Genomic DNA, 11,895 nt, shown 5'->3' with positions numbered 1-11,895 from the left:
TTGTGCATGATGGCGGCCTCATGCAGCTCAGCTAGTGCTGACATGTCCTCCACGCCATCGATGCTGGACTGGTGCATAGCATACACCCGCTCCCTGGTGACCTCTGCCTGCTGCAAGTACAACACCTGAAAGACAATGAGACATATACAGTCACTTATCGTCCCTCGTTTTTTACATGAGTTTTACTGTAGTGAAATGTTGTGCTTTGGTTGTTTTTGTGCGTACCCAATATTACCACAGCCTGCAACATCTATTTCCCATCATGAATTTCAATAATCTTGAGAAAACCCCAGAACTTTTGTCATAATTTGACTGTAAATAGCAAAGCAAAGCAATATCCCTCTGTCAAATTAAAACAACGCTAATGCAAATCAACCACAAATCTGTTCAGACTGTAACCTGTCTTCAACCTTAACCTTGGAAACAGCAATTTGACAATTTGGTGTTCAGGAAGATGACAATTGTTTTGGGAAATCAGTTTATTCGCTTTCTTACAGAGAATTAGATGAGAAGACGGATAACATCAGTCACATCAGACCATTTAAATATGAAGCTACAGCTAACAGCCAGTTAGCTTAGCTTAGCATCAGCCAGAACAAACCCTCACTAAATGAGATTTTTCATAGTGATATGCCATGTTAATTAGTGAGCTTTAGAGTTGGTGGTAGGTGGATTTTCTTTGGACATAACCAGGGTAGCTGTTTCTCCTTGTTTCCTAGCTGGCATGGATCATTATATATTATTATTATATCATTATATCTGTACAAGAAACTAAATGTTACAATGGAGTCTTGTTGTCACTTGAAGTTGCTAGGCCAAGAAATAGTCCTGCACAAAATAGTGTATAACCATACCTTAGGAAAGAGCCAGGCTAGCTGTTTCCAGTCTTTATGCTAAGCTAAGCTATCCGCCTGCTGGCTGTAGCTTTACATTCATCGTACAGACATGAGAGTGGCATCAATGTTCTCATACAAGCAAATAAACATATTTCCCAAAATTTTAGTGTTTTAAAAAGGTGTTTCCTAGTACACACACAATGAAACTAAGCAATGCGCTGTTTTGTATTACACTAAAGATGGACTGCATTGTATTGTGTATTATGCTGGTGTTAATTTGCCTTGTGTATGCTCAAGGGCAAATGAAAAAACAATACTTTCAGTCAAACCTCTTTATTCTGAGGTAAATATAATAGTTGTCAAGCTGGTAATGATGACTATTGGATAATAAAGGTATCTTTATTCTTTTTCTTTTCTTTGTAACGAAAAAAGATGTGCAAGGTCCATTATTAGCATCAGCAGGCTAATTGTGATGCAACATGACGAAAAACCATATGATCTGAGCCAGACCCCCATCTCATTTATGTCATCCATTACCATGGAAACTGGAGAGCATGGGACAAGACGGGTGGGGAACCCAGGCTGTGGGAAGGGAAGAAGAAAAGGAAAAAGGACAGAAGCAGAGAAGAAGAGAGAGAGTAACAGATCTGATGTGGCAGGATCTGACAGGTAAAAGCAGCTCGGTGTGTATTCATGTCAGGCACACACATGCTGCTACAATGATCCCTCTCTTTCTTTCTTGCATTCAGTCCACACACATCGGGATGGGAGATAATTGTCTTTCTATTTCAGCATAAAGGTCATTCATTCACTCCAGCAAAATCAACTTGTCTAAGAATAGAAACCACGGCCTTTACAATACTAGGTTGTTAATATGTCAGATTAGTCTCCCAGCCAGCCTCCACCCTGTGTATGTGTGTGCATGAGTGTGTGTGTTGCTGTAACAGATGTGTTGGAAGTCTTTATAGAGTGGCAGAGGGGCACGCTGTAGGCGTTCAGACATCTTGTTCTTAAATAAATCTATTTCACTCCACTAACACTGTCTTCCACTGCACACAGCTGTTGCGTTCAGGCAAACAATGAACAAACTCACAGCGGTATCATCGTTTGCCAACGTTTCTGCAACTAAAATGTTGTTTATGGCCTACAACTAGAAGCCGGTGTGTTACATGCTGCGTTTTATGCATTTGTCGTCTTCTTTCTCATGTTTTGTAAAAGTATAGACGTCTTTTGATACTCTGCTGGTAACTGATGATGAAGGTCTAACCAATCAAGTCACTAACCTTTCCCCACTCACTTAGCTGTGATGAAATGACCCAATTATCCCTCGTCCTCCATTAGACAGAGCATAACTGATGTAAGGGTCAGGGCTAAAAGCTAACCATCTTCAGTATCACCCTTTCCACTTGACTCTTTGTCTTCATCGTAAGCAACCATGCGTCAAGAACAGTTACATACCAACAGACAATCACTTGCTAGTTCCCCTCAGCTCTAAACTTTGTTGAAACTAGCTTTAAAGTTGATGTCAATGTTGTGCTCACAGCTTGTTTCCATTATCCCCATGTAGCCAATGCATGCATGTTGCATGATGCATGTGTAATTAATTTATCTTTCCTGCTACCCTCAACCTTAATGTTGAGTTGATGTCACCGGCAACTTTTACTTCTGTGTCTGTGTGTTTGTGTGTATGGCTATGTTCTTTTTAGTGGTGTGCACGAGAGACGCGCTTGTCCGAGTGATGAGATGTATTTACATGCCTGTTAGTCATGGCTCGGACTGCTGTACACATACAGTCATATTGACTGTTTTACAACTAGACCGGGGTGTATTTCTGTGTCTGTAAGAACAGAAAGACGAAAAGTCCTTCAAATTATATCCAAGTCCATTAGTTTTAGATAAGGCTTTTCTCTCATCCCTATTTCTTTACTTTCTCACCCTATTAAATCTCCCACTGCCTCCATGGCTTCATACATATCCTCTAACATCCCTTCTCTGTCTCTCTAATTTCCCTTTCCCTTTGTATGTCACTTCTCTTTTATCGCTTCCCCCTCTGTTATTAGCCTCTGTTTTTGCTCTCTGTTCTTTCAAGCTCTTCCTCCCTCACATCTTTATTAATTTACCCAGTTTCTCTTCTGCCTGCCTCGCACTATATTTCCTACATTTCAACCTCCAACAACCTCATCTTTCTCCCTCCATTTTTCCTCTTCTGCTCTTCGTTCCTGAAACCTCCATACTTAGATGGGTCCCTTCAGTTCAGTTTTCTTTCTGGTCTGTCTCTCCCTCTGTCTATCTAATGTACATGGATCCCTGAGTGCTCACTCACACAGACTCACTTAATTCCTAAATGGCTCAATCTGGGACCCCTGCCTGTAATTGAAGGCTTGCTGAGAGCCATTTCAATCACAAAGTCAAGCATGTCTTTGCAATCCAGGGTAAATTATAGTGGAGCAGAAGATAAGGATTCACACACACACACCACATCAGGACACATGCTGAAGGGATGAAGGACACTGGGATGACTGAAATGGAGGCCTGGGTCTTAGTTTTCAAAATTCACCTCCACTCGTCTCCTTTCCTTCTAATACTGTTATGATGCTTGGTGCCAGGGAATAACCAGTTGTTGGAAATCACAAATCAATTTATATATTTCCTTCCTTTTAACATTACTCTAATTGTAAAGTACTTGTTGAATTGATCATGTGTGTAGAATCGCATCAGGAGGGGATCTCTTCATGTCCAGTATGGCCAAGAGGAACACTTACAGCAACCAGTAATGGTTTTAATGTACAAAATTTTATAAGACAGATTTGAAAACATGTGAACATACAAAACTATGTATCCTAATACACAGATTAAAGGGATTTAGTATTGATCTTTCATAATGTTGGGGGACTTGTAAGAGACCAATTTTAAAAAGAATGCTCAAAATCAATCCAGCACAGACCAAGTTTCCCTGACTTTTAGTGCCTTGAATGAAAAACATTGTATCTGACATCTCCCATAGACCTTTCCTTCATGATACATGCCTATGGTTATTTTCTCAGTCTTTAAAATTCCCTACAGAAACACAGAAGACATTAAACAAAAGGTTTTTACAGGCTGAGTAGTGCTCCTCATGATGGGCAAACTGAATTTTACATGTAAAATCTGTGGAAAAAATTAAAGGAAGATCTATCTCCAAAGGTGGTCTTTCTGGAGGGGAAAGCACATCAGTGCCTGGGCTACAAATTCTGGGTTTTACAATTTCTTCTCATGCCAAAGCTGCTTTCAAATATAAAGGCCTTGAACAGCAGATAAAACAGAGGTGTTTAGGGAAAACCACTTGGGACAACGAAGATGCATATGATTCATAAAATTGAGATGCCACAAAGTGAGAAAGTATGTCAGTGACTGAAATAAAATGCAGCTGAAGTGGAAGGAAAAAAAAGGTTTTTGCAAATGTCTCTATATTTCCTTCCATTGCCCTCTGGTGGGATTTACTGTAACACACATTCTGTGCATGGCTTCATGGTGCACTTTAACACACACACAAAGGACACATATACACACACAATAAGTTTGACAACGCAGATAGTCTAAAATGGGATACCTCATATTCAATAATTCATAATTAGAGAGAGGAACAGAAGAAAGACATAGAATTAGTGAGGTGGGGGGAGTGACATACAGTAGACTGACAGAGAGAGAGAGAGAGATAGAATAAGAGTAATGTAGAAGTAGAACATGGTTAACCAACTCTGATGTGACTTCAGTGTAATCTGGGGTTATTCTGTATTTTTCTTATTGCCAAAAAATTCCATCAAAAGACCAAAACCAGCAAAGAGGATGAATCTCTGGTGAACTTTGAAACTTAGTATCCTGTTGTTAGCATTAAGCTCTATGAACCACTGTGCCAAATAATCTCACAGAGCATGGCCGTAGACTTAGTTGTGTTGAATAACGATAGAGCACAGAGGAATACTTAACAATACTTGTTGGTAGGATTTGTTGACACTAATTACTCTCTCAGACACACATTCTGCTTCTTCCTTTCATAACTTTCTGTTGCTTCTCTTTTCCAGGAAAATTGCTTCATTCTTAACCTGTTTTTGCTAATTGTAACACACGTTCACAGACATACAGTGCATGGAGTAGTCTTCCTGTAAGGGCCCTCTGATGTCTAAAGCTTTACTTTCCATGATTCCATGATTCAGGAGCAGAGCCAGGGGAGACAAGACCTATTCATCTGACTTCACATATTAGCAGCAGCCAGAGTGAGGAGAGGGGGCGAGAGAGATGAGAGAGATGAGAGAGAGAGCGCTATGGGCACAGTGACCTATATATTCTGCAGATCTCTTTGCAAGATACAGCATCACGCTGTACTGTAAGCACCTGCAGCTCTCCTCACTGACCTTGGATCAGATATGTCAGACCTCCATGGGTCAGATTAGGATTGGGAAAAATTGAGGAAGTATTTTGTGTAATCGGACCCTTCAGAGAAGAGTATATAAGAGGCAAATGGAGCAGCTGCAGACAGTGGTGCTGGGCAAGTCACTTTATCTTCATCCAAAGTGTTATAGTGAGCTCTTTTGCTACAGGAGCCAGGTTACTAATTTGCTCATGTGCAGGTGTCTACAGGAATTATCAAAGGCAAAAGTGATGTATAATCAGTATGTATATTTCAAAATAAACCTCAGAAATCTGAAACAGATTTCGGTATTGGAGCCTTCAATCAAAGCAAATTTCCTCATCATAAAGTTACGTGAAATCATTCACATTAAATTTGTTCAAATAAGAAGGGGAAAATGCTCAAATCAAGCTAAATTGTCATTCAACATAATATTGTTGCCTCTCACTTCCCTCAGTGCTGCGTGTGTGCAGTGTAAAATTAATTCCAAACCTCTACAAGAGCATCCTTCCCCTTAAATTGTTCTTTCTTTTACCACCAATCTTGGATTGATAAAAGGAGGTTAACAACAACCTTTAACTCTGTTTATTCCTTCTCTGCCCAACAGCACCAACTCAGCACTGGGGTGTCTAACACCTTCCATATATCATCATCCTTTAGGATTTGGCAACGCACATCCCACCCCAAAAGGGATCTCTGCTTCATTTTCCACAGATAAGGGACACTGCAGAGAGACAGGGAAGGTGAGACAGAGAGAAAGCAAGAGACAGATAGGGAGATGTGTGTGCGTGTTTGCATATCATTGTTTTGGTGCACTAGTTTGACGAAGTGAAGTTAATCTCATTATGTGATACTAAGCGAGTGGGTAACTACAGGTTCCTCAGAGGGTTAGAAATATGAAACTCTGAAGAGGAATATGGGTAAGGAGATCACACAGCAACATCAGCTTGTTTCTGTGCCAAATCAGACCAAACTAGTCATTCCAGCACTTTTCATCAGGCGCATTTCACAGTGTAGTTTCTGTGTGTGCATTTGTGTGTGTGCACAAGGAGTAAGGCATCCCTGCAGCATGTTCTGTGCTCGCGTGAGCTCTCGCTGCAGCTTTCACGCTAGCTATTGAAATCCAGGTCACATAACACACACTGTCCATAACTCAATACTAACGTAACCTGCGTGTGTGCATGTTTGTGTGTGTGTGTACTGTTTAGGGATACAGGTGTGTTCATGCGTGCGTGCGTGTTATATTCTTTTTTTATACATATTTTCCCATGTGCAATACATTCCTCTGTGGCGATATATGTGTATCCAATGGAGGTATACACTGGGACATCACAATTACAGTATATGTAAGGAGGAGCCTGATGTGACCTCTGAGACTGTATCCATGGCAACCAGTCCAGTAAGACCTCTGTCAGGCACAGAACTGCCTACACATGTCTCATTATAAATGCGAGGTTGGAAATATAAACTTTCATATAACGACCAAATGTCTAAACTCAAAAGATATTCAGGTAACTATTCAGGTAAGTTAAAGCAATTCTTCACATTTGAGAAGCTTGAACCTAAGAATGTTTGGCATATTTGTTTTAAAAATGGCTGAAACAGTTAATCGATCGAAAAGTTGTCAATGTCAATCAATATCGCAAAAAACATTTTATAAGCCAGTAAGAGCTCTGTCCTACCTCTAGTTTGTATTGTCATTATTTTAGGATGTCTGTACTCACAGAATGATGTGCACAGTTTAAAAGTAGAAATGCAGTTCCTTCACTTTGAAAGGAGAAAGTTGAAATGGTTCAGACATCTGTTGAGAAGAGCTCCTGGAGGCCCCCCTTTGGAGACCCCAGAGCACACCCAGAGGAAGGATTACTTAACCTTCCTGTGTTGCCTGACAAATAAATCTATCATCAGCCAACATATTGGCAAAGTTTGTCCAGTGGAAAGCACATACAAGTTTTCAACTATATTTTTCAACAATAAAATGTCTGGCTCAGTACATATCTTAGTCACATTACCAAGGAACTCAAAGAAAAGCTAGAAGATGTGGCTTGATGAGGATGTCTGTGCTACTTGCTGCCACTGCACCCCAGGTTATGGAAAATGGATGAACCAATGGATGGATGGATCACAGACAGAAGTCTACACAAAAGCTGGAGACTTGTGGCTTGGGCTTGGTTCTTGAGATTATTGTAAAAATGTGACTCAACTTGGACTCAAGTTGACTGCAAAAAGCTTGACATCAGATCAATAAAAATTGAAAATCACCACGCTGCTGTGCATTTAACTCACATAGAGATGCTTTGATGCATGCAAGTATTGTTGGGAATTTGGCCATTGTGCTATTGTAATTAGCAGACTAAGGTAAAGACTTGCTTTTGATTTGCAAGTCAAGTATCAAAGACTAGAGACTTGACTTGGACTCAACCTTAAAGACTTGAGACTTGAGATTTGACAGGCTTTTTATACCATCAAATAAGCAACACACATCTAACCTTTGTGAAATGACAACGGCTGAGGTTGACATTTTGCAGCTTATTTTTTGATTGGCACTTTGCACTGTTACTTCTATAACATTGCTGTGGTAACAAAACAAAATCAAAAGATCAGTCAGTGTGTAGTCACAAATGACTGAAATGAGATGACAGAATAGAAGACGTAAAACAAGTAACATTAGCCTACCACTCCAAATATCTACCATAAGCTTAAATTGACTCTTTCATAAAGATTCACAAGCTGAGTAAAAACGACAGTGAATGATGTAAAGGCTTGCACATATACCCCTGGTAGTTTTGCAAGGTTTGTAGTTTTGCAGCCACAGCATTTGTAACCCAGAATTAGTAATGTAGTGAGCTGGGTCAGGGTGTGTAGATTACAGAACAAGAGTGACATGGCAGCTGCAAAGAGAATATGAAAATGTTTCTGGGATTCACTTGGCTCTTTGGACACTGACAATTAAAAATGTATTTTTTTTACAAGATCAGCAGAACCAGGGGCAGAGCAACAGGGAGTGATGGGAAGACCTGGGACTGTTTGCATGGGTTAGATCATGTTGTAACAGGGTAAAGTCCCCCATCCTGCTGATTCTCTATCAAATATTCACGACCTCCTGCAGAGCTAACAGTTAAACACCAACAGCTAGTAGAGAGGGAGGGCAGAGGGAGGAAGGGAGCACTGGATGGGGGTTGGGGAGGTTAAGGGCATTCATAATCCAGAGCAAAGAGAAAGCCTGCTTCTATAACCCATCCTCTATTTTGGGAAATGCCTGTCTGCCCCTGCTGTGTCCCTGAACAAGAGCAGCAAGACAGCTACATCAAAAGACATTGCTTTTAGAGCCGCATTTGGCAATTTTATGTCTTAAAGGCCACAAAACATGAATTCATTGTACATGAAAAAAGAGAGAGTAGATGTGGCTGTTCTTTGGGGGTATAAAGTGTGGATGGAGGCTCTTTAAGTTAGGCTAAAGAACCAAGTGTATTATTAGCGCCATCTAAACGCTGCCAACTGGAGCGCATGGATGTGTTTGTGTGTGTGCCAAACACATCAAGCCATAAAAAAACATGGAATCCAAAGAGCGACGTGTGCATGTCCTCGCTCTGATACAGATTAGATGAGAACACGCACGCACGCACGCACACACACACACACACACACTCATAATGAGATTTAAACATTCAATTCCATTATTTTGGCAGGGGGTGTGGTGTTAAAGGACTGGGGCAGGCAACACTGACATCTGACATCCTGAAACGAACATGTGCATTTGTGCTCCCATAATGCTCTCTATCTATTCTACTTCTCCTCTGGAAGGCTGAATGTGTGTCAGAGATGAATTTTGCATATGTATGAGGAAGAAGAGGAGGAGGAAGGAAAGAACTGGGGCAGGAAAGTGGAGCAACATGACCTGGAGTTTCTATTGATTCACACAGGAGAGGATGAACCTGCAAAGCTTCACTCTGACCTTTATCCGAAAATGAATGCACTGTCCAGTTGACACATTACAAGCATTTTTTGCAGCTTTCGCTCAGCATTTCTTAAATGTTGACACTGTTTACTCCTCTGTCTAATGTAATGTGTTTTTAGTCCATACAGTGTTTCCTTCTATTTATACTGTACAAACAAAAAAATTCCAGATCCAGTTTTAATGAAAAACCTGTGTAATTGACATGACACTAATGTCCCCAGTTTGAAATCAGCTGGGGGACTAGGGATAGGCGGATCAATACTGCGGGATTGATACTTCAAGCTACTCATTTGGTATCAATTCCATTAAAAATATATAAATAATAAAATACATATATAAATACAAAACCTGGGTGGCTGCATCACTTTGATATGTTTTCATTACTTTTGTGTAATGTTTGCGTCAATGATCAGCCCTGACATGTTTTAGCTGGCCTGTGTCACATAGCTGTGGAAACCTATGTGACATGAGAACCTGCACAGTCGCACACTTCTGCATTAAAACCTGTGAGAGAATGGCAGAAACAGAAACGTGTGGTGTGGTGACATGTAGATAAAAATATAACAAGAGGCGCTATTTGTGACATTAAAGTGCCACATATAATATATATAGTTGTATATAGGTGGTATTGTAATATATTTTATTCATATTTGTGTTATAATGTTCTTTTCTTCTTTTATTGTTATTTACTAGTATTTGTAATAAATGTATTATTAATTGGTAGATTTTATCAGGTGATTTGCCTGTATGTGTAATCATCTTTTTGTTCCAAAAATGACAGGTATCGGTATTAGTGTCGTTAAAATTGTAACAAAATTCACCCATCCTTCCTGGGGACGTTGAAGGCTACCCGCTAAACGTGGAAGATCTGAATCAGTCGAGAAGGCCCTGAGCCGACTCTCTTTTTGTCAGTTGGATCACTTTTTTTCAACTTCATGTGTGTACACAGAGCAACGCAGAAGCACCAGCATGGCAGGCTGTAAACTTTTACAAACTGAATATTTTCTCTAAAACTATAAAACTAACTATATAGGAAACAGAAAGGCAGGGCAAATTCTTTCTGTTCACTGTTGAATGTTAGCAAAGTCAGCTGAACTACTTTTGAACCAGACGCTGGTACAACCTCTTCTACTGTTCAGTGTGATTGACTCTTCAGCTGACAGCGCTGTCAGCAGCCAAGCAGCAGAGGAGCTCTATGGTGCACTAGGATTGTATGCCTCAAGTATGACTAGAAAGCACACTTTTAATTTCTTTGACTGTGTGAAAATCTGATGTTTTCACATCACAGATGACAAACAAAGGCCTTACAGGTGTCAAATGTCTTACAGGTAAAACGTGACACATGAAGGCGGTTATAGGTGGTGAGTACATTACAGCCTTAGGACCTTTGTTGCATGTCGTTCCCCTCTCTCTCTCTCTCTCTCTCTCTCTCCCCCCTCATTCGCTGGCATCTCTCTACTGTCAACTCTATAACAATGGTAAAAACTGTGTAAATAAAGTAATATGTAAATCATCTTCCCTGTATGCTCATGCAAACTTTAGCAGTATTATAAATATTCACCAAAAATATTACATAGACCAGTATAATGTCCATACTTTCAAGAAAACAGTCTTTATTTAACAAAGTAAAAACAGGGTGTTGTCCTCCTATAGCTACTACACCAATCAACCTGTGTCTTTATCTAATAAATAATTTAGATTATTAATAGATTATTCTATCTACCAAGGAATTACAAATTATATATTCATTATAGTCCACATACAACAATCATATCTTATATCTCATATTTCCAGGTCTCTTGGGTCTCAGTTCAATCTAGTTCTACCTGTACGGTTAGGTTTACAGTACAATTGACCCTTTGCTAAGCCCCGCCCCCGACAAACTGTCGGCGCTGTCTATTACTGCAATCCCCGGAGAAATATTGTTGAAATTGTTGGAAAAAGCGATCTCAGAAAGAAGCAGACAGTTTTGCCGTTGCATTATACATTTGAAGGTTGTCTTCAGGCTGTCAAACTGACTTAAACGGACGTGAAAAAAATTAAAGATAGAAGCTAAAACCTACCGATCACACAGTACAAGTTTACCACCGCATTCCCAGACGATTGAGACAAAAGACAACGATATGAACGATCAACACTGTTCCTGGAAAGCTTGGTAGGCCTTTATTCAATATTACAATCATTAAAAAGCAGAACAGTAGGGCTTTATTACGTTACATACAGTAGGAAGTTAGCTAGCGTAAGCTAACTAACATTACATAATGAAAAATCCACAGCCGACATTTTTCTGGATATGTTGTTTGAAACATGAATAAATCGCACTTCTCCTATCAGCCTGGCTAGCTGCTGTAACTATTACAAGTGCCCCAGGAACAGTGTTTGACCATTTCTTGGAAAAGTACAGCCAAAAAAAGCTAGAAAACGACTCAATGGACCATGAAAGTGTCGGACCTCAGTTAGAGCGAGTCCTATACTGCGCTGTGATTGGCCAGCTGTGTATTCGGGCCATGGCTTAGCGAAGGGTCAATAACCTACACAAGATTGTGTAAGCTGTGAATTACTTTGTCGTAAATGAATACTTATACTATGTACTATGTACATGTACTTCAGGTAAACGTGACCAGAACAGACAAACATGAGCAGAAGGGCTGAACGATTTGGGGAAATAATCTAATTGCAATTTTTCTGCCAGATATTGCGATTACAATTCGATG

This window comes from Micropterus salmoides, unplaced genomic scaffold (genome assembly GCF_014851395.1).
Source record: "Micropterus salmoides isolate LMB-PRFRI ecotype aquatic unplaced genomic scaffold, ASM1485139v1 Ms_hic_scaffold_19, whole genome shotgun sequence".
Classification (NCBI taxonomy): Eukaryota; Metazoa; Chordata; class Actinopteri; order Centrarchiformes; family Centrarchidae; genus Micropterus; species Micropterus salmoides.
Note: the sequence above shows the minus strand (reverse complement) of the source record.